Source organism: Chionomys nivalis, chromosome X (genome assembly GCF_950005125.1).
Source record: "Chionomys nivalis chromosome X, mChiNiv1.1, whole genome shotgun sequence".
Taxonomy (NCBI): domain Eukaryota; kingdom Metazoa; phylum Chordata; class Mammalia; order Rodentia; family Cricetidae; genus Chionomys; species Chionomys nivalis.
The window spans coordinates 90,048,353-90,069,771 of NC_080112.1; the positions used below are offsets into that span (position 1 = coordinate 90,048,353).

Consider the following 21,419-nt stretch of genomic DNA (forward strand, 5'->3'; position numbering starts at 1 on the left):
TACCAAGCATTGGAGGCAGAGCTTTGGGAATAAGTGAAATCTCTGCAAAATGTAACTTACCTTCCTGGTATCCATCTAAAATACCTCATAAGGTAGACCTTGGTGCATGTAAAGAAATTATACCTGAGAAATTGGAGCCTAGGGACCCTGGGAGTTCTGGAGCGGAGGATGGAAAGGTTGGCAATGTGCCCTTTCTCCTCCCCCCACAAGAATCACTTTTCCCTGGGATGACAAAGCAGGCTGGGAAGGTAGCGTGGAAAAGGCACTTGATAATAAGCCTTTGAGAATGCAGGGGAGGGGCTCCCCCAGATGCTGACTGAAAAGACCCAAGGGCAACAAGTCTTAAGCCAAGATCAACTTGTCAAGATATGAAGAACAATGCTTTCCCCCACCCAGCAATAGCACAAGGCTAGGGGGGGTTAAGACAGGATCAATTCTTGGAGCCTCACTGGGAGGGGGGCAAGGGGCAGCATGGGTGGTAACCACACTAACCACAGGTGTTCTGAAAATAACCATTGAGTTCGTTTCCAAGGTGTTTTCTTAACTGTTGTTTGATCCGAAGCTCACAATAAGACAGTACGATACCAAGACATGACAGTGATTTTCTGACTAATTTTTTTTTTCAGAAAAAAAAAAATTTGAGGCTCAGAAGGGTTAAGCTACTTGCTAAAGTCTGCACAGCTTACATAAGTAGCATCACCAAAGCTGGCTCTTTTTCTCTGCCCCTCCGCCCCTTCTTGGGTCTTTGTCTCTGTGCACCCCCCCACACTTCTCTTTCAGTTCAGTTTGCTTTGTTTTATTTCTTTGAGGTAAGCTCTTGTTAATGCAGGTCAGCATAGCCCCCAAACTCTGACTCTCCTTCCTCTACCTTCCTTGCTCTAGGATTATAGGTGTGCTTAACCACCCCGTCTTTGGTTTAGTTTCTAACTGACATCCTAATTGTACATATTTATGGCATATAATGTGATTTTTTTGCATGTTCATATTGTATAATAATCAAATCAGGCTGTTAAACACAGGCATCACGTCATGTACCTACTATTTATTGGGGTAAGCACATTAAAACATCTAGAAATTTTGAAATACATGATGCATTACTGTTACTATAGATACTTTGTTGTGCAATATAACACCCAAGTCAGTTACTGTCTCAATGTAATTTTGTAGGTGATAAACAATGTCTCCCTACATTGCAAATAACATAACCAAAACTGCTTTTTCAACCAGCAAAAGACTGGCAAACAAGTACATGGTTGGAAGCCCTGTGGTGGTGGAGGCACACACCTTAATCCTTGCACTAGGGAGGGAGAGACAGGCACATCACTGAGTTCGAGGATATCCTGGTCTACAGAGTGAGTTCCAGGACCCCCAAGGCTACACAGAGAAATCCTGTCTTGAAAAACAAATAAAGGAGAAGAGGAAGAACAGGAAGAAAAAGAGGAAGGAGGAGGAGGAGGAGGAGGAGAAGGGGAAGGAGGAGGAGGAAGAGGAGAAGGAGGAGGAGGAGGAGGAGGAGGAGGAGGAGGAGGAGGAAGAAGAAGAAGAAGAAGAAGAAGAAGAAGAAGAAGAAGAAGAAGAAGAAGAAGAAGAAGAAGAAGAAGAAGAAGAAGAAGAAGAAGAAGAAGCGAAGAAGCAGCAGCAGCAACAGCAACAGCAGCTTGGAAGAAGTGACCCAACTGGGAGTGGAATGGCTGAACACTACCAGCCAGCTAGACAAGAAGGGTGGTCAAAGTTAGGAAAAACAAGCCTTTCAGAGAACAATGAGTGAAAAAGACTTTTACATTGAAACAGTTCTGAATTCAAAGTCTATGTTTCAAGGAAACAGGAACTGGAGATTTGCAAAAATGCTGAAGACAACCAAGGAAAACTGTAAAGATGGAGTCAGGACAGCTTGAGTTATCTCAGGCAGAGAGCAGTCTAGAGGAATTGTTTTTCAAACTCTTGCTGAGAGTCCTTGCCTCAGATCTGATTTAAATGCAAAATAGTGTCATAAATTACTCAGTTACAACAAAACAAAACAAAAATAGTGCTATGAAACACAATTTCTATACCCTCCCCCAGACCTGTACCTACTATTTAGTATATGCTACCTTTAACACGTTCCAGGGAGAGCAGACACAGCAGCTAAGCACGCATTGTCAGCACCTCGGGGGAACCTGCAGTTGAGCTGGCTATACAAAAAAGAAAAAAAAAAAAGATTGTCCCAAAGCAGTGTGATAAGTAATCTGATAGAGATAGGAAGTCAAATGACAATGGAAAAAGGAAGCAATATAGGATCCTGCTGCTAACCCAGCTCTAGCTCCGGACACCTCCATCTTAAGCTTGCACAGTCCCTATAGGAGGAAAGAAGTGATCGTTGAAATACTGAAAACACGATATTGCAGGAAACATGACACTTGGTGAAATTAAACACATAACATGTGAAACATAAGTCGCGGTTCTATTGTTCTGTAGGGAGGTAAAAATTGCCATTTTAAACAATCAAACTAGAAATAATGAACCATAAGGAATTAGGAACTACATCCTTCCCTCCCAACCTGGCCCACTCTTCTGGAAATGAGACTATCACGAAGAGGGTTGAACCTGGTGAGATGGCAGATCTGGTAAAGTTTCTTGCAACAGAATCCTAGCAACCTAATATCATATAAAGGTGGAAGGAGGAAACCTACCCCACCGTGTTGTCCTCTGGCGTCCACAAATGGCACATCATACAGCATATAAGTACAGATTAAAAATAATACATACAATTTTTAAAAAAAAACGTGGGGGATAGGACATGATGCTTGTGAGAATGTTTGGTGGGTTACTGCCACCTGGCTAACAACGTGACAGCAGTAGCTCTTTCGAATGTCAAGAGTCCACACTCATGCTCTCTGATCCAGAAACAATGTGAGGAAAGTTCATCCATGCAGAGGTGAAACCTTTTGCTCAGGATCACCCTGGACTAATTTTTATCAGGCAAGCAGTTGCTAAGGAGGAAATCACAGTAGGAACAAACAAATATACAGACAGACAGGATGGAATGGAATATATTATAAGCATCTCAAGTACGTTTTTTATCCATTTACTGTCCACTGTACAGAAATTACCTGGATTTGCTTGAATTTTAACCAAGTAATTTTAACTCTATCAAAATATAATAGTACTGGGGCTAGAGAGATGGCTCAGTGGTTAAGAACACTGGCTGTGCCCCTAGAGGAACTGGGTTCAACTCCCAGCACTCACATGGCTCACAACTGTCTGTAACTTGAGCTCTAAGGAATCAATACCATCTCCTGGCCTACATGTGTACCAGGCATGCATGCGTGCAGACTTATATCCAAATAAAATAAATGAGTAAGATTAGATGTACATAAACACTAATAATGCTATTGCTAATATAGCTGTTATACTATGCACTGCGTTAGACAAAGTCATGAATACTTACTTACAAGTCCTCAAATACCTTCTTCCCATTCCAACATCCCTTTAAGATACAAGGTCCATAAGGACAGGGATTCTGTTGTTGTGTCCACCAAACATCTCAAATGCTCACACCCGTGTCCAGTGCACAGTGGATGATCATAAACATCTGTTCACCCTGTAAGCAAGCAAACTGACATTTGAAAGCTTGCATTGATCTGTCTAATTTCCCACAGCCAGCTGGATATGTGCATGTTAAGTCTAGTTTTAATGATCAAAAATCTCTTTGCTTCTTCCATTTTATGAAGTTGTCCTCTGTACCATGTATTCACAGTTTATTCCCAACAAGAGTATCTTAATAGGCCAGACAAACTTGTTATCCCCAAGGCTCCATCTTTGCACTCAGGTCGTCGCCGCACACTGTGAAGTTTGTAGAATGGAGGCCCAACACCTAGAAACGAAATTTGTGCAGGTATTCCAGGCATCACCTTAACTTTTAGTCAAATCGGGAATCTAGTAACTTAACTTAGAGGTGGCATCTGCTTAAGAAGTTTCAACATGGTGAGTAAAACCATCCCCTGCTTTAGATTTAAAACTACTCAGTAGAGACAGTAAATGCTTAGACAGGCTCAGTGACTCATACCTTCCCTCACAGCACTCAGAGGTGCAACATGAGTTTGAAGCCACCGTGGCCTCCATAAGCTATTCCAGACTAACTTCCGGTACACAGCCACAACCTGTCTCACGAAGAGAAAGAGAGAGAAAAGAGATAAAGTAGATGATATAGATATACACACATACATACAGCCCAGGCACTCTGGATAGCTTGCTGTTCACATTACTACAAAGAGCAGTATGAACTAATATTCGCCTATGTATGTCAATTTATCCTTGCCACCGTCCTCTCAAATAAGTACTGGCATTCATATTTCATTGTATTTGGTTTTGTTTTGTTTGTCTCAGACAAGTTCTGACTACATAATCTTTGGTGGCTTAGAATTCTGTTTTTAGACCATACTGGTCTTGAACTCATACTGATCCACTATCCTCTGCTTCCTGAATTCTGGGATTAAAGGTATGTGGCATCACACCTAGCTCATTTTACTTTAATTTTATAAAGTGTATGTGTGTGTGTGTGTGTTATGTGTGAGAGAGCTGAATGTATTTTCTTTCATCTCACTATAAAAGGCCTGGGATTACAGATGCATTCAACATATCTAGGATTTTATGTGTTTGAGGAAAGGAGACCAAACTCAGGTGCCAACATTTTCTCAGCAGGTGTTCTAACGACGGGAGTCATCTCCCCAACCTAGTACTCATATTTCGAGATTGAAGAAATGAGGACCGAAAGCTTTCCCAAAGTCACATACATAGGGAAGAGCATAACAAAGACGAAGGAAATGACATCTTTGAGATTTTGAAACAGCCAGTGACTCCACTGATCAGGGCGACAAGAGTGGATGAGGTGAGCCTTGTAGTTAGGAGTTTTTATTCGCTGGACACTCCCCAACAAATCCATGATGCTGCCTGCTGGAATGCTGTAGAGCAAACGAATGTAGGAGAGTTAGGTGACGTTGCTATGCCAGGCTTCATGACAAGATCTCATTTTATTTAATTCTCACAACAACTCCTTATGGCAGAGAATTTGCCTTGATTTTATAGGGAAGGAAGTTGAAGTCCATGATTAAGTAATTTACCTCCTCATTAAACTGTGGCTCTGTGTTGGAATCCAGGTTTGGGTGACTAGAGAAAGTCTCTCTGCCCTTTCCACCAGAGCTCACAATTATGGCTTACTATTTAACCCTTCCTAGGTTAGGTATTTACATTTTAAACAATGGGCTTCCTGTGTGAATTTCACAGGACAGTGGTAGACCTGAAAAGAAGGCTGATTGGAGCCTGCAAAGTGGACCTGTCTTAAATCACAGTGGAGTGCCACTGACCTGCCTTTCCTAGAGTTTCAAAAGTAAAGCAGCAAGCCAGGGAAGATAAATCTCTCCTCCAGCCATCGCCTTCTTCCCCTCCAACTGGGATAACAAGTCTCACACACTCTGCTAACTACAAAAACAGAATACAGAATCAATCAAGAGTTTATTTGCAAAGGGTAATGTCATAGGGTGAACTTCCTGCTAACTCGGTACATTTAACATGCTTACTGGCTCAGCTGTTTGACTTCCTTCTGACTGGCTCTCAGAGATTTTTTTTTTAATCACTAACTCCAATAATACGCCCTCCCCCCTCCCCCCAGTGCAGCCTACCGCCTTTTACAGTACAGGTTTTAATGTGTTTTCTTCATACTCCACATATCCCTCTTGGTCCACATAACCTAGGAATTTACAAACAAATCCTACTTAGAGGTATCGTCTGCCTAGACTTTTGCAGAAATTCAAACTGCTGAGGGAGATATGGTATTTAGTTAAAATGAAGTGAAGCCCTGCATAAATCATAAAGAGGTGAACCCAGGTTAGTCAAACAGGACCCGAGGAGGTATTTGGGGAATAGACTTGCAGGCAGTTTTATTTCCCTACATTTGATTTAATTCCAAAATCCTGAGGCTCACAAGTACCCCACGAGTAACTTGGCTCTCCAGTGCTGAGCAGGTCTTGGCCCTGGAGCAGAGTTCTGGTGTTGTTTCCTGAATTCCCACATTGCTGTTTTCCACACATGGATCAGGCTTCAAACTTCCTGTGTCTGGATTAGTGTGTGTGTGTGTGTGTGTGTGTGTGTGTGTGTGTGTGTGTGTGTGTACGCACATGTGCCCTTTGGTTCCTGTTCTGTTCAGACAAGGCTTCTCTCTTCTGGCCAGCTGGCATCTTCGTGTTCAGGGTTTGGGTGCTCAGAAATCAAGTGGAGCCTAAGCTTTCCAGGGCTGCCCTAGAGAAGGCAGATTTTCAGCAAGTTTCTAATTTGTCTAAGGCTATTTTCCGGAGGTTGAGGGGGGAAAGGGGGCAGAACTGTAGGTATCGACATAAATGTGTAGGATTTATTTGTCGTAGAGTATATGTTGCTCCTGCTTGTGTTCCTAAACACATTTCAATGATTTAGTTGTTCACAAGGCAATTAGAGGAAGATGTGCTCATTTCACACTCCCAGCTACTCCACGGGTGGAGAAGTCATTCAGTGCAAAAGACTGTGTGGTTTTATGGTCTTTCAAGAATATGGCAGGCATCGAAGAATGCACCTCCCTCTACTTTCTGCTTGTCCTGTAGGTCAGACAAAATTTTAGATGTGAAAGACAGACTTTTTATTAAGATGTTCATTAGATGAAAAAACTTTAAAAACGAAGTATTTTATGAGGTACATATGACTTAAATGTCTCATGAAGAGATAGAAGTCCTGGCAGGATGGGCCTTGGTGGCCTATGGTAGGGCTCCAGCTGCCCTCTTTACATGAAAAATCTAGTCTTCGTACTGCACATCATTGCATTGATTTTAAGGATGTGTAAAATTAAATCATTGTGCAAGCATCACCACTGTCTATTTCCAAACTCCTTCATGCTTCGGAATGGAAACCCTTCCTACGAAGCATGCTTTTCTCAGGCACACATTTACTTCTCCTCCATTTGTTTTCCCTAAGAATCTGCATCCTGCGGCTCCCTCATACAAGCAGAAGCACAATCGGCCCTTGCTGTGGCTGCTTACCTTCATTCCGCACAGGATCTCCAAGGGTGATATTTATTTTTGACGGACAATTTTTTTTTTCAGCACAGACTTTCTACACTAAAAGAGGAATTTCATTTTATGAAAAGGGTCAAACAGGGTACATAGCACGGAATGAAGAATCTTTAGTTTGCAGATGAAAACATCCATGTTTTTTTCCTCCATATAGTAAATTGCTTCTTAATGTGTAGTACTGCAGTTACCCAGTGTCTTTACACAGGTGTTGGACGGCTAGTGGCTAATTCTCCTGGTATCCCCCAAGGGCTTTCCATGTTTTATAGGCAAGTCTTGAAGGCATGGGGATGCTGGAGGGATTAGTTAAATGTGTGTGGCATAGTCTGCTGTGTAAACTCACTCTCTGAAATGAAGTTCTCACTCCCCGCTCTTAACGTCTACAGCTTTTACCATCAATACCGCTCATGTAGCACTTAGCAGACACTTGCTAGTTGTCTTCTCATGTGTATGTGCTGGAAGGCAGGAGCCAAGTCTTATACCTTTTTGTTTTTTTAGTCTCGTCCATAAGAGCACTTCAGTCTATGTTTGTTGATGTTGCCCTCTCCTTCCCTTTTAAGTAGAGCAGGCAAGGCAGAGCTTTATAAATTCAAACTCACTTTAAACAAACTGAAAGGTTTTCAGGGTAAAAATACAGAGGAAGTCTTGCATGGCGGGAGAGGAGGAACCGCCTAAGACCTTAAGACACTTGGAAGACCCCAGGGAAAAACAGAGTTTACCTAAAAACCTGCTGTTTTTGCCACAGGCTAAGTCAGAAATGACTCACACATCGCCTGCTTCACTATTAAAATTTCAAATTGTTGGCTAGTCATATCCAAAGTTTACACTTCTAGGCTCCGAAAGCAGTGAGAAAGACATTTTGGAAGTGTTTTAGACGGCAATGTCAGTAGTGTCAATAGCGGGAGCAAGCATATCACACTGAGTCCCCAGACTTTTGCTACTGCAATTTAGTTTTCTGTGGTGACACGAGATTGGAAAGTGGCCCCTTGGTAAGAAAGTGAATGAAAGGGTTTTGCTCAGTTAAGAACAAAGTAGAGGGTAAGGTAGTTGTCTTGATATGAAAGGAAGGACATTTAAGATATGTCATTGAATCAACAAACCCAAGGATGGTGTGAGTGCTGACCCTACCTATAAGAAAGCAAAAGAATTCATCACTGGACACGTTCCTTCTTGCCTTACTTTCATCTTCCCATGTGCATATTTTACTTTTTCCATTTTAGCAGGATTGTTGAGCTAACAAGCTTCCTTTTGTGGTTACGATCAGCCGCAATCCCTCAGGATGGTCACATCACTTTTAGTTCCGGGTCCATGTTTCTAAATACAGAACAACTCTGCCTCATAAGCTAGATGCTTCTGCATTTTAAACACTCAAAAAAAGTTACTTTCCCCAAAGGAAAAAACAATCACCCAAGTAACCTCTTTTCACACACAGAGCGAATCCTACTCAGAGTCCATTTTGCCCCGCGCCAGCCTCCGAATCAGCAGCTACTAGGAGAACCTGCTGTACGCACTGTAGTCTCTGCAGCAGCCTCTCACCTGCTACCTTTCATATACCCATTGTTTGGAGACCCTAGTAATCATGAAACAGTGTTTTGTTTTAAGCATACCTTTTTGGGGTTGCCTTGATGCATGGCAACACACAAAGCTCCCGTTGGGTAGGCTGGAATTGGATGGCCCTCTTTCATGGTATAGCTTCGTTCTAACAGCTCTGAATGGATGGGAGCCTTTATACTTTTACTTGTTTCCAACTCAAAGGTTTTCTAAGAAGTAGAGATCTACAGAGAATGGTGGTTTCCATGGAAAATCTTTGCTCATATCTGTTTGTTCAAGTTCACTTTGGTGATCCACAGCATAATTTCCTCTTTCAGCATCAGCACCACAACAGCTTTAGGTCGTGGCGAAACTGCAAAACTGTTTGCAAAAGCAATCTCACCCACTCTGGTTAGAAGAGGGGTAATTTATTATTCTAACTGCAGGGAGCCAACTTCATATCCACCCTCAAAATTATAGGAAAAGAGGAGGCTTTTCAAAATAAAACCACAGAACTTACACAAGCCTGGATATAAATGCTTAAAACAGATGAGCTAGAGTCCCCACCATGTGTATCATATAAGTGTGGACTGATTTATAGAGTTTTTAGCATACATTTCATTTTATTTTCACATCTGTAGCACTACAAGCCCAGTTCATGCCTTACAGCATTTTCGTACAGATAAGGACATTTAAGTCCTCTGAAAGTCCCGCAGCTTGGTAATATGGGCAAGAGCCCAGAAGGAATTCTTTCTTTGGTTCGACTTCCTTGTTGTTTTGCTCTCCCTTTACTGCTTCTTTGCGTTCTCTTTTACTCAGTTGTCACATTGTACATTTCAACCCCTCATCCCGTGCCTCGCTATGCTGTTGTACTCAACTCTCTGTGTACTTGAGCAGTATGAATTTTTCTCAGCCAGAAAATGTGAGCACCACATTGACACTTCATGTCCTTTCCCTTTCCAGGTTTAATGGATTAAGAGGGAACAATTACCTATTCGCGGAGAGTCAGACAGTGCTTTAAATATAACGTTATATCCCAGTCGGCAAAAACACTATCGCACAAGACTAAGAAGTCAACCGTCTCGTCTACCTATTCTCAGCAGAGGCTGGGGGAGCACAGAGAGCCAGACAATAGTCACTTGTTTAGTTTTATTAATTTTGAGGGCGGGTGGGATCAAAGTATGTGATTGGCGACTGAAAGGACCAATCACGACTCAACAGCAGGCGTGACTGGCCAATGAATAGATGCAAAAGAATGGTGGGTGGAACCTACTCAGGTCCCGCTCTGCCAAGCAAGCACTCCCAAGAGGTGGAGCTTCCTCTCAGCCCCGCCCATTTCCTTGTGCCCTAGTGGCCAGACTCTAGGAGTAGGCAAGGACCCTGGTCGAGATTTGGGGCAGAAGGCAGGGAAGGTGTAGGAAGGTTGAAGCTGGGGGTGGGGTAATGGAAAAAAAAGAGGGGGATCTTGCGGACTTTGCCTTGAGTGGGTTGCCAGTTGGTCAAAGGAAACCAGAGAGTGGCTGGGCGGGCGCCCGCGGGGGGGGGGTGGGGGGGGAGCGACGAAGGATAGCTGCTCCTTCCTGGATTTGTGAAGCTGGCTTTGCCTCCATACTGCTTTTTCTGCTTTTCTATGATTTTTCTTCCGCCCGCGAGGGGGCAGGGAGTTGCGCTGACTCTCCCACGCTACTTTGCTGCTCTGTCGCCGTGGATTATTAAAGTCTTTGGAAAAACAACACAACAAACAAACCCCGTTCCTTTCTTTCTCCCGCTTTAATTCCTGCAAACACTGTCCGCACTACCGCCACCAAGTCTAGTCAAGCGCGTGAGAGGAAGAGAGCCAGCGAGTTATCTCAGCTCTCTCCTAGACTCCTGAAGGCAGCAGATCAATTGTTTAAAAGTTCCCCGCCCAAAGGCCGCCTCTCCTCCTGGGGCGCCGCCTCCTCCCCTTTGCCCGCCAGTGTCCTGCGGGCTTCCCTCCCGCCTCTCGCCCTGCTGGCCCCGCCCTCGGCCCTGCCCATTTCATCTTCCACCCCCCTCCTATTGGGCGGTCCTAGCCGCTCACCGCCAGAAGAAAAGCCACCCGTTCCTCCCCCTCTTCTACCTCCCATCCTTTGCTCAGGAGCTGCCTTCATCGCAGTCACGCCCCTTCCTTCCAGGAGCTTTCTGGCTGCGTTCGCTGGTAGACCCCTGAATTACTCCTCCATCTCCGTTCTCTTTCGTCTCTTCTCTAGTTCTCATCTCCTTCCCCCACCACCTCCAGCCTATCTCGCCTCCCACTATCCGCTGCTCCACCCTCCGGCCCGGTATCCTGCTTGCTTGTCCACTGCCACCAAGGAGAGACCCGAGGGAGCAGCGAGGTGGAGAGCAGCCCGGACCTGGGGCTTCCTCCCTACCCATCCCTGGCCTCTGGCCCGGGACCGAAGCCACTTGAGCCAGCGGAGAAAATCGTCACCTTGTCTTCGTTGCCTTCAGGGGTAGGAGAAGCGTCGTTACTTTTTGCGGGGAACTGGGGCAATAGTCTGTGGTCTTGTGAACTTAATCATGCCCTTATTTGTGAGTAGGTTGTTATATGTGCCTGTGGGGATCGCCTGTATGTTACACTTTCTTGGCTGTTGCCCTTGAGTTTTCCGAGGTGTGCATGAAGTTTAAAACAATTTAAAAGTATGGACTCCTCTCGTACTTGAAGGAGGAGATGCTGGAAGGTACTACTATGGGTGCTCCTTATTGCGTCCCTGGGTTCTTGTAGGTCCCTACTGAATTGATCACTTAAGGAACTAAAGACCTTAACTAAGTTAGGGACTTGGAAGTCTACCTTTAGTCCTGCTTGAAGGTTTGTCCTTATCTCAGATAGCTAGATAACTTTCTTCTAAGTGCTTTGGCTTGGGGTGGGAGCTCACCCTCCCTGACCCCCAGGCCATGAATTCTTCAAGTTTTCAAACCTGGAAGTGAGGAGCCACACAGCTACCCGCTTTTGCACGCACGTGTGTTTGTATAGTGGTGGTGGTGGTGGTGGTGGTGGTGGTGGTGGTGGTGGTGGTGGTGGTGGTGGTGGTGGTGGTGGTGAGGTTTGGGAGGTGGAGACTGCCGTTATTTGCTTCAAAAAATCAGAAGATTTTAATAAATAGTTTTGCAAACGGAGGTGTTTGTTTTAAGGTCCGAGCCTTGGCCATGGTACTTCAGTTCACCAATAACAGGACTATCTTCATAGATAGGTAAAAATGAACAGAAGGTAAAGGAGGAGGGAAATGACAGACTTTATAGACTGTTAGCAGTCCCTGATAATTGCCACTAATAAATAATAATACGCTAATAATTTGATGCAAGGGACTGACAACAAATTAATGAAAGGTGAACGGAAAATATTCGAGAAAGCCTTCTGTTACTATCCCTTTCCTCCGTGAAGAGTAGATGTCAGGCGACAGTTTAAAACTTCTATGAATATAAACTTTCCCTCCCATAATTCATTACCATAAACTTTAGTGACGAAGGGCTAACGATACGTAAGTTTTCTTGGGTTTGGCCATGTGAACTGTTTTTTCTCAGGCCAGCTTTTGTGAAGCCTTCTCAGACCTTTCAGTCCCCTCATTCAGTAGCTAAGAATAGTCAGAAATGCCATTTTGGACATGGGGTAAATTGTCACCTATCTCCTACCTCTCTTAAGTTGGGCAAGTGCCACAAGCCCTGGTTGTGTTGAAAGACTTGTTACTGAGATGTCCCCAATCTATTGCTTATTCTTTAGGGAGCAAACCATGTATGTCCATTTTAAACTAATTTTCATAGATTGAATTTAACTGGGGGAGGGGGAGGAGCGAGACGTTAGGAAGGTAGAGAAGGGATGTGACCATGTTACATGGTGACAATTTTAAAGGCTATCGTGTTTCAGATCAGCTAGGAGGGAAAGGCTGGCCTGACCAAACAAAATTTTAAAACTGGCCTGGGACATTTTACTAGCCAGGTGGTTGTAGAGGAGTCGCATCTATTTACGGATGCTAACTCAGGTCCCAACTATTCTGTACGGGTTTGCCTGGTGTCATTTACAGGCGCTTTCTGGCGCTACATCATACTTCATTTTAAGTTACTTCTTTCTTTGGGAAAGTTTGTGTCTCTGTAAAATTGAAAGTTTTTTTTTCTTCTTTCTAATTCACAGCCTAGGTGCAAAGTAAACCTGTAATTCTACCTGTATGTACAGTAAGTTTTACATGGACATCGTAAATTCCTTTACTGGATGAAAAATAGTTTAGAAAGAGATTTTAGCAATTTGTAGTTGACACTGAGATATGAACCTTAAAGTACAATTTTTCATTTATGAAGTAAAGTTTGTTAGACTAATGCATAACTAAGGCCTTTTCTGAGGTTGATTTTCTCCATTCTATATTCGTATAGAATGAAGCAGATTCTGGAATGCTAATAGGAAGAGGGGATAGATACTTTGACTTTGAGGTCCCATTGAGTGGAAGCATTCTAAGTGGGTACATCTGCTTCTGGGCCTCTCCTAAGAGCTCCCAGGGCCTGGGCCTTTTTAAAAAGGGTGTCTTTGTAATTAAGCAGCCCTTCCCCCCCCCCCCAACTCCCTTCTTCTTTTGATCCAGTTTTTTAGGCTTATTTTCCATTTGGAGAAAAGAGGAGTTTCTCACACCCTCCTGCTCCGCTCTTAACATTTCCTTTCCTTTATCCTAGAAAATCACACCCCACCACCAAGTTCTCAGGATGGTTTGCAGTTTTGTTTTGCTTGGGACAGAAGGAGTGTTACCAGTGAGGAGGAGTAGAGGATATATTCCCTATTGGGAAATACTTGTGGCCAGGTAGCCTCCTCCATGGAGACTGAGCATTTAAAATGCATGAGAACAGTCTATTCTTCAGGACTGTCTGGTAGAAATTGTCCTTTGCACCCATTAAGCCCAGCTTAAACCCACTGAAAGGGATGGAGAGAGGTGTGTGTGGTCGGGTCTAGCCTTTTAGGATGGGAAATGTTTCCAAATCTCCTATTACATCACCTCTTTCTCCCATAGATTCAGTAGGTTTAGAGATGTGCGTGACAAGTTAATTAGCTGGGGACTGAACCAATTTGTTTAGAATTGTGAGCGCTTGATTTCCTGCCCCCAGGAATTTTTGTTGGTGTTTTACTTTAGCATTACTTTTCATTCCTTGTTGCCTTTTGTGGACTTTGGTCCAAAATCTAGGTTCCCACCCCCAAGTCAAAGGTTAGAATTTAGTTGCAGGAACTAAGGGGGCATTAAACAGGCTGGGACATTGCGTTTCTCTCCTCCATGGTGGGCTTCTGACCCTTTCGAAGGAAGTTGCCCTCTCCACATACAACACACACAATTTGAACAAAAACGAAAGAGAAAGAAAGAAGGAAAGAAAGAAAGAAAGAAAGAAAGAAAGAAAGAATGAATGAAAGGAAGTAGAAGGTCATTTGCTTTCTAAAAGTATCTACACAGACTTCCTTGAACAGAACTTTCCTATTAAGTGTCTTTAAACTATGACTTGATAGGTTAAAATAATAATAATAAAAAACCACCTCAGTATAACTGGGCTTTCTCAGGACCATATTTATTGCATAAAGGACTACATTATCATTTGCTGTTTTGATTATTGCCTGAACTAAATGAAGCTATTATTGGGCTTTTGAAGCCTTTTGTTATATGGGATGGAGTTAATTGTCTATATCATTTTGGCTTGTAATAGTGCTGCCCACATTAAACTCAGCCCACACAGGCTTGTAGGAAGGAGTTAGCATTACTTTCTGGAACAAATATAACTTTGCAGATTTTGAACGTCCAAGGATGAGACTCTCTACCTCACTTAAGGTAAAATCTTTTCTTTCCAGTTATTATATTTGACTAGCCCAAGGACCTAGAAAGTTGTTTGTTATAAGTTTGTTTTTTTGTTTTTCCAAATAATGACCACTGGTATCATTTTAAATATAAGACTCTATGATAGGATTTCCAGGTGAGCCCTTTGAGGAGAGGAGCCAGGCTTTAGCAAGGTTTCCTTCACTGTAAATTGTGGGGATTGGACAGGGGGATATTGACAATCAGTTCTCGAAAGTTCAAGCTTGTCTTCTGAGGCTTCACTAATTTGCTGTGCCTACCAGAATGAGGTGCAACAGTCATTATAACTTATACAATCCTGTACTCATCCTGCATGTGGGGGTGGGGTGGGGTGGGGATGAGTCTGTCTGTAATAATGTATCTATAGAAATGGGCTTTATAGTTTAGTGGTATCAAATAATAAAGCCAAGACTCTATACAAAACTTCAAGAATCACATTAATTTTTTTTTCTGGCTCCTCTACTAATGTGAATTTTCCATAGTTTGGGTCGTAGGGGTGTGTAATGTTGCCCTTAAGTAAGAACTTGTCACAGACAAAGCTTTCTAAACTGCTATGGAGTAATGGAGTAAGAACCAAAGTGAGTGCATGGGAAGAATCTCACATTTTGTTCCCAGAATTCCGGGAGGGACAAATAGGTTTAAATGAATTCTAAACACTTAGAATTGGCTCATTTGTGTATGCAGCAAACACATTGATGCTATCCTTCTGACCTGCACTTACGCTCTGTCACTTAAAAAAAAGAAAACTAAACTAGAACCCGATGTCTACTTGTCTAAATCATTGGACATTATTTTTAAATTGCTTCATTATGATATCTCAATGTAATATAAATTTAGGTGGACTCTGAAGGATCCTGAATGTGAAAAAGGGAGCAGGAAGGCCCAGATATGCTTGTCTGAAAGCTTCACAAATAATGTTTGTCAGACTGGAGGGAAAAAAGCAAGAAAACTAAAGTTTGTAGACAATAAAGAACACAGCATATACCTACAGTAAAGTGGTGCACACACAGAGGGTGCTTTAATTTGAGACCTTTAGTATATAGTGAAAACTTAAGGTTCAGGGACCTTTAGTTATTCCTTAATAAAATATAGTCTGCATGTGATATCTAATTTTTGATAGACTCATTCCTGGTAAACTAATAGCTCTTCACAAATTGAATGAAATTTCTTCAGCCAAAATATAAATACTGGAATCAAAGTCTGTACCATGTACAAATTTCCAAGTGAAGTACAGGCATGTGTTTCATCCTTTGTGCTTCTGGGGAAAGAAATGCAGGTGGGTTTGGTTTATTTGGTAATAGTTCCTAATGCAAATCAATCACCTCTCTCTCTCTCTCTCTCTCTCTCTCTCTCTCTCTCTCTCTCTCTCTTGATTTGCTTGACATTTGTGAAGTCACTTTCACTCTTTCTCTGGCTGCCTGAAATGGCATTCATTAGTCTGTGTGACTTGAAGCCAGGATTTGGGATTCTCTGCCCAGCCCCTCTCTGACTTGCCATGTGACCAAGGGGAGCTGAATTAGCTGCTCTAAGCTTCAGTTACCCTTCTGGGAAGCGAGGATATTAATACTTCACAGAGGTGTTTAGGTATGCTTCATATTGGGCATATGCTTTGAGGTCATTGGATGAAAGGTGTTTGAATGATGGCAGAGCAGGCTTATTATAGGGTCCTGAGCAGGTGTTCATGTCTAATGAGTTTTTGCTCACTTATAACATACAGTGCCCTTTGGTGCCCTATTGCCTTTCTGAGCATAATTAAGACTGACCCTACATTTGTGCTATTGACCCTCTCAACCTTTTAAAAACATTCAACATTTTTTCCTATTCTCTCATAGTTTGCGGCAAAGTCAAAGGACAGTAGTGACTGTCGGGATGGGGAGAATTGTTTGAGAAACAGACAGTTGGAATGCACCCTAGTGGCCAGCGAATCCTTCAGAGCACCTTCAAGCTTGTTAAAGTAAAGCAGAGTTTAATGCGTCTGTGTTTTAAGGGAGAAAGTTTTGAGTAACATTTGCCTGTGACAAACACTGGTGATAGCCAGTAACTGAAACCCAGCTGTTGTAGTGTTTTGTGCACAGCTGGTTTTTATTAATGATGGAATATTTATGCTTGCTCTACAATTCGTGGCTCATTTCCATGTGTATGTCAGAACTTAAATACCCCCAAAGGCAACATTAAGATAACATTAAATATAAATGTGGCCAAGCTAGAAAGGGTGGATTTGGGGGGTATCTCGCTTATATTTATTGGTGTTGTTTCAGATTACAATAACTGGTCACCTTTACACATTGATGATGATCTTTTCCCTTTTTATAATATCCCATAGATTTTGATACTTCTGATAAGGACAAGTGATTGTCGCCCCATTTTATGATGCAGAGGAAACTGATGTATGTATTTTTTTAAAGAGCATTTTTTTTTTAACCCAGCACATGCTTCTCATTATCCGAGAGGCCTGGACTCAATCAGGAAAGGAGCAGAGAAACCACATAATTGAAAGGAGAATGACGGTGGTGCATACTTGAAATATTTGTGGGAAGGGGATTGCTGACATCAGAAAATGTAGTGGCCTGAGTGTTAACAGCATTGAAGAGAAATCAGCTTTCTGTGTTTCTGTGTATTGAGAATTATTTTAAGGCGATATAAATATGGGCCAGGTTTGACATCTTTTATGAAGTTGCCCTGGAAACTTTGATGAAGGTTGTTATAGAAAAGTTCAATTAAAGCCTTCCCTGTTAGAAAGCTAATTAGCGCATCCTTTATTCATTTTAGTTGTCTTCAGGGGCACTGATTTGCATTGAATTAGTGACATTCCCCCTTATGTGATACCAAATTTAAGCTTAAAAAAAATCACAGATGAGGAAAATCATTTAGATTGCCAATTCTAAAGAAATAGAATTTCCTCTGTTACCTTGGGGCTTTTTGTTTAGATCTTTGTTTTACTCTGTTTATACAGTGATCCCGTTTTAATTTAGCATCCAGTTTTACCTTGTGGATCATGAGTTCTGAACCACAACTTACTAATGGGAGTTCTCTGTATGAACTGAGGAAATACAGTGGATCATAATACAGTATTTTATTAAGGTTATAGTCTGTTTTCTTTTCTTCCATGATTTTCTTGTACCTTTTTCTACTATCCCCGCCTGTGTGTGGTGTGTGTGTGTGTATGTGTGTGTGTGCCTATATGTGTGTTTGCCTGAGTACATACATATGTCAAAAGAAGGAGAGAGAGAGAGAGAGAGAGAGAGAGAGAGAGAGAGAGAGAGAGACAGAGAGAGATTGAGAGAGGCAGATTGTTTTCTAAAGCAAACAGTTTTCGGAGCTAAGAAAATATTGATGACCTGCTTTACCCCCTAGAGCTTTCTTTTTGCCTGCAGCTGCCAATTAGTATTGTGTGGGGCACTGTGGTAAATTTTCTGACCCTGCTGTTTCTGTGATCAGGCTAAGCACTTATTTCTTGGGAACATGAAGGGAAAGGGTTAGGGTGGGGCTAACCATAAGCACTGCCTTCCTAATAGTTTCTATTTTGCTTCACCTCTTAGGGAAAGAAATATTAGCTTCTGAGATTTCAGGGACGTGTGCAAAAGAATAGATGTCCTATAGAGGGATAAAATATAAGGTCTACTTTGAGCCTTCCTTCCCTCCACAGTTTGTAGGAGATGACCATTCTTTATACCTAGTCCCTGATGCTTTTTCTTTGTGGGCCATGCCTGCATTAGTTTCTTTGAGTGGGGCAGTTACTTAGGCTTTCTGACATGTGGCGTAACTGATCTTCCTCTAGTCCTTCCTTGAGAAGGCAGGGTCTAGATTCAGTTCTACAAGACAACAGAGTCAAAAGAAGTTCCTGGTTTTTGCAGCTTGGCAGCAGGAGGAGGGGCTGCCTCTGTCTTTGGAGAGCGACTCAGGTTCTTTGGCATGAAGATATGAAACACTGGCTCTTATCCATGCACCTGCTGGATGCCACACCTGCAGCCAGCACCTGAACCCCACTCCGACACAAAAACCTGACTGAAAGCAAATGGGGCTCCTTTCCAGAGTCTGCAGCAAAATGGAGGCTTCGAGTTATGCCAGCATAGCACCAGTGAGAGTTAGATGAAGCCAGTCGTCCTCCTGCTATTGGGGAACTGTCTTAATACTTTCGTGTTGGGGAAACATACTTATGTAGACAGACTGTTGGCGTGCTCAGGGGATTTGGCTTTTTGAATGAGCTTCTCTTAGTTTTAACTAAAGTTAATTTAAACGATTTCTGTTGTAAACTGTCTTCTTCCAAACTTGGCAAGAAGTCTGTGGGAGGGTTTGTCTTTTACCTGAATATAGGGCAGGCAGGAAGTCACAAGATTTGGTTTCTGATTCTGACCCTACTGGGGAGCAACAATGAAACCTTGATCCAGTGAGTTAGCATTAGCTATGTGCCCTGCACTTGTGTTTCTCCAGTTGTAAAGTGGAGTTACTCACATCTGTCTTTACTTCCCCCCACAGCTGCTGAGAAGGCTAACAGAAGTGGAAGAACCATTGACTCCGTAGAGAGAAGGCTGAGAAACTAAAGGTAATAATGATGTTAATATTCTATGTCTTTCATACTTTTTCTCCAGTTGTAGCTTCTATCAAAGTCCTTGGGCAGGTCTTATTCACTCTTTACGCCCATATTGCATACACTAAATACATGAGTTGGTGTTTTAGGTACTGGGATAGAAAGAGCGTACCCCATCCTATGTATTCTACCAACTTGCACTTCCATTTCTGGCTCAGCTTCCTGTGATTTCTGCCTGGACTCTTAGAAGCACCAGTGAGGAGAATTGCCTTCTTTTATGTCTCTGAATTACTACTGGGGACTTAGATCCTGAAGCAAGGGCTTCTGGATTTAAATTATATAGAGAAGGTGACCTGAGAGCAAGTGAAGGTGTTTGTTTCACATTTACAATGTAAGCATTTCTCGAATGCTTATTTTCTTCCGGGTCCATCATACTTTCGGCCTTGGTGAATTCTGTTCCTATTTTGTGGCCCAGCCCTCTCTCTTATAACTTTAGCACTTCCACATATACCAATGACATCCAAAGATATATTTCAGAATGTCTCTGAAAGCATGTAGGTCCACAAATTCGGTGCCTTCGACTCAGCTCTTTGCAAATCTCTGTTCTACAGAAGATTTTAGATTAGACCTACCTTCCCAGGACTTCCTGATGACTAGGCTCGAAATATTTGTTGCTTTTTTCTTCTCCAGTGTCTTCTTGGTACAAGTGAAAGCTAAACACTTTTAGCTATAGTAAATGCTCACTAAATGTTGGTTAATGCTAAAACAGCTGTATACAAGGGCCATAGGAACAGAAAGAGGACAGAATTCATTTCTATGTTGAGCAGAATTCAGGGCAGTGAAGAAATGGAGCATGATTAGTGAAAATCTTTGAAGTGGGGGCTGAACCCACTTTTCTGAGAGTTCTGCAAAAGAAGTGAAAAAAAAGGAAAAGAAATTGGCCTCATGCAAAGCCATGGGTATCTCTGGTCTGCTGCCTTCCCTAACTAAAACCTAAAACCCGGGTGACTTTGTATGGTAAAATATGTGCTCTTTCTATAACACATTGACAATTTAAACAGGTGGCATTTCTTCATATTATATTAAACCTGGTCACCGTTAAAAGTGCTACTCTGATTGAAGCTGCAAATAGAGGCATATGCACAGGCTCCTTGCTCATGTACATTCGAAGATTGGGCTCTCAAAACTAACAAATTCTGTTCTCAGAAAGTAAGAAGCTGGGTCACTAGAACTGAATGTCTTCAAGCTGACGGTCAGATCATTCCAAGGGCAAAAATGAAAGATGATATAAGCCATTACAGGCCATGAACCTGTTCTCACCCATCTGATGTTCTTACTAATTAGCTTCTTGGCCAAATGGCAATTTGGGGCAAGTGCATGCAAGCTAGATTCCTAGGGGAGCCCACATTCCACGCTCTGCCATTTCAAAAGGCACTGAGGTCCTAAACTGCTTCTCTTGGCTTAAGCTTCCCAGTGTCCCCAGAGCCCTGCTCTGACCTGGTGGAGAAACGGGGGCAGAAGAACATTTTATTAAGTGAAAGAAAGATTTCATGGGGCTTTGCTTTCTGCTACTTTTTTGTTTGTATATTTACTTTTTAAATGGCTATTCACAAACATTTTTGCTCCTTGATCCACTCCTTTCACTTGTGGGGTTGTATCATTAAGAAACAATATTATATTAGGATTTAAGATTTCATTAATTTAATTAAGAAAATGTTTTTCTAAAATATAGCAAAAGGTTAAATCACAAAGATGTTTTAATGAAATTATTTAGGCCAGCACAAAATTGGGAGTCATTTGACTATCTTAATTGGAAAGTGGGTAAGTGCATCTTGATACACTCATTCATTGGAATATTAGATGGCCATTACAATATTTGTTATGATGTCTATGCCAAAACATGGGTAAAAGGCTTATAATAAAATGAAACGTAAGATCCCATATTCTGTGCATATTAATATTTCTTTGTGCTGGTTGTGATGGCTCAAACCCATAGTCCCAGCACTGGGTAAACTGAGCAGAATTATTGCCATGAGTTTAATTAAGGTCAGTATGGACTACATAGTTCCAGGTTGGTCTGGGCTATGCAGTGAGACCCTGTCTCTAAAATCAAAACTAGATGTTTTCCATTGCTTTATACAGGTCTAAATAGAGCGTTTACAAATTTTAACAATGCTGAAGTACTGGATTTCTAAGTGATTTATCTTCTTTATTATAATTATGTGCACACTATATTTATGTTATTTATAAAAATAATATCTTCTTTATTATAACTATGTGCACACTATATTTATGTTATTTATAAAAATAAAGTGTAAACAACAATACCATAGTGTGGAAGAGACTGTTAAGGCAGCAAGGATCTAGGAAAATTCTTAAACCTTCTTCCTTTTATGTGTGTCCTGCTTTTATGAATCCCTTGTACTTTTTTGAGGCATTAAGTGGCTAGATGTGGTA

At 42.1% G+C, this 21,419-nt stretch overlaps 1 protein-coding gene across 3 annotated transcripts in view; it reads left to right on the forward strand.

Moving 5' to 3' along the window:
* The window catches only part of Amot (angiomotin), a 76,884-nt gene that overhangs the window by 4,175 nt on the left and 51,290 nt on the right, over window positions 1–21,419 (forward strand). For 2 of the 3 annotated variants that reach the window (XM_057759634.1, XM_057759635.1), the window contains exons 1-2: window positions 10,677–11,074; window positions 18,911–18,977. The exons of the other annotated variant lie outside the window; for it this stretch is intronic. The gene's annotated coding sequence lies outside the window, so the exon portion shown is untranslated. Of the gene's footprint in view, window positions 1–10,676; window positions 11,075–18,910; window positions 18,978–21,419 lie in introns of those variants that run through there. 3 annotated transcript variants of the gene reach the window in all.